Source organism: Corticium candelabrum, chromosome 18 (genome assembly GCF_963422355.1).
Source record: "Corticium candelabrum chromosome 18, ooCorCand1.1, whole genome shotgun sequence".
Taxonomy (NCBI): domain Eukaryota; kingdom Metazoa; phylum Porifera; class Homoscleromorpha; order Homosclerophorida; family Plakinidae; genus Corticium; species Corticium candelabrum.
In genome coordinates, this window is record NC_085102.1 from 5,410,920 (window position 1) to 5,413,419 (window position 2,500).

At 48.0% G+C, this 2,500-nt stretch overlaps 1 protein-coding gene across 1 annotated transcript in view; it reads right to left on the bottom strand.

Moving 5' to 3' along the window:
• The window catches only part of LOC134193819 (epidermal growth factor receptor-like), a 20,343-nt gene that overhangs the window by 3,900 nt on the left and 13,943 nt on the right, over positions 1-2,500 (bottom strand). The gene's annotated exons all lie outside the window — the stretch shown is intronic.

A 2,500-nucleotide genomic window follows, 5' to 3' on the forward strand; every position in this document is an offset into this window, starting at 1 on the left:
CCCCCACTGCTCCAAATGGTTTCTAAAGCTTGGGCAACACATGTCTCAATGTAGGAAGCGGCAGAGTTTTCCCGTAAGTGGCCAACGGTCATCCGCACCAGCAGACACAAGTGCGCCATCACCACCGTCACCTTCGTTGAGGAATGCATCCTCCACAGTCGTGCCAACTATGGTATCTGAGCCTCAAGATCTTTCTCAACCTACGAGTAGTATCAGTGCACTCAACCCGGAATCAACCGCTTGGCGTTTCATTCGGGACCTCCCAGTGCAGTCAATCTTAGAAGCCACGCCCCCTCGCGTTGTCCAAACGATCAATTCCTCCGTCAAGGCTCGTTTCCAGGACTGTTGTGCTATTGCCCTAAAGAAAATCCAAGATAACCCAGATGACGTTTCGGCATGGAAGCTTCTCTTTCTCATCCCTCGCATGCTTCTCCGACCTATGGTGAGAGGTGGCAAGAACGGCCTTCGAGATGTAAAGTTAGCGTATGAGAAATTTTTGAGCTGGCAATGGGAGGACCTTGTCAAACTGCAAGGCTTGCCGACCAAACGAGCTTCGTATGGAAGTGAGGAAGCCAGGATAGCAGCGGCACTAAGATTAGTGAGATGTGGTGAGTTGTCACGTGCGTCTAAGGTCCTCACTAGCACCGGATTGGCTGAATCGTCAGCGGAGACAACCGCAAAATTGGCACTAAAACATCCAAGGAGGTCAACAACAATAATAAGGGAGGCTACACCTCACCATGAGTCCATCAATTTAACTAGATCTATTCTCTTTGATGTTATCAGACGATCACCGCGTGGATCTGGAACAGGCCCGTCAGGTTGGCGCTTTGAGCATTTGAAAGTGCTAATTGAAAATGATTTCACTGCTGATTGCCTCTTCTCTGCCTGCACTGCCATCGCTCATGGGATACTTCCTGAAATAGCTACCAAGCTGTTGTCTTCTTCCCGGTTAATTGCTATCCCCAAGCCAAATGGCGATGTGAGACCCATTGCTATCGGAGAATGCATTCGCCGAGTAACCTCGAGAGCCATCTGTGTGCAAATGAAAAACAGTTTTGCCAGCTTCTTCTGCCCTATCCAGCATGGAGTTTCCACAGAGAATGGTTCAGAGTTAATTATTCACCATATTGAGCTGATGCTGGAACACAACCCTGATTGGATTGTACTGAAGTCCGATGTAAAGAATGCATTCAACTCTATCAATAGACATCACCTGCTCAACGAGCTACGCCAGTCCTTCCCTGAGCTATACAATTACGCATCACAGATGTATGGTGGATTCAACTCACTAGTCTTCATGGAGGGTGGTACAGCAGTCGCTATATCATCGGAAGAAGGCATCCACCAAGGCGACCCTCTTGGTCCAGCCTTGTTTGCCACAGCAATTCATCCAATTCTGAGGGATCTCCAGGAAAGATTTCAAGAAATTCATGTCCTAGCTTACCTTGACGACGTGTTTCTATTGGGTCATCCGGACAAAACCTTGGAAGCTTTCCAGAATCTAAAGGATATGTTCCTTTCTGGCAGTTTATCCGTCTCAGACTCCAAATGCGAGATCTTCAGTCCTTCAGGTACCATCAATACCGCTAATACTTACGTTCAAGTAATATCTGAGGGCTCAATGTTCCTCGGAACTCCCATCGGTTCTACTGCTTTTGTTGAGTCTTCTTGCTCTCAGATCGTTCAGTCAGGGTCTTCTTTGTGTGACTATCTTCCAAAATTAAATGACCCTCAAAGTGCTCTCCTGCTCCTTCGTCATTGTCACGTGCCGAAGCTAGACCATCTGGCCCGGACTGTACATCCGAATAATATTAGGAAAGCTGCTTCTATCCACGACTCTATGATGCGCGCAACATTTTCACAAGTACTAGGCTTCCCCGAGTTGGTTCTTCCATGGGAGCAAATATCACTGCCAGTACGTCTGGGTGGATTTGGTATGTCATCCCTGTCGTCCACCTTCAAACTCGGTTACGTGGCTTCATGGATACACTCACTTGCTGAGCTCCCACTTCGTTTTCCTGCTGTAATACCCATGGTTGACAACGTGGTTGACCATCAATTTGGTTCAGTTGGTGATGCTCTTGCCAAGTCCATACCTCCTGACAAGCTTCTGTCTGACTATCTGGCAAATCCTAAGAAACTTCAAAGCAGACTTTCAAATCAGTTCTTTGCAGACCAACTACAACTTTCATTAAATAACTCTGCTACGGCTAGAGATGCCTCTAGGTTATATTCCCTACAGGGAAAAGGAGCTGGAGCATGGCTAAATGCAATCCCTGCAACACAAGGTTTCGCATTCAAACCCTGCGATTTTCGCTTGGCGTCGCTTGTGAGGCTTGGATTGCCCATCTCTCTGTCACATTGGTCAGAGGCATGCAACTGCAGTGCACCACTAGATGACAGCGGATACCACCTACTCACATGCAAGACCGGTGGAGGCCCTATTTGGTCTCACGAATCAATTGCTGGGGTGTGGTCTGAGTGCCTCGGGAGCCTC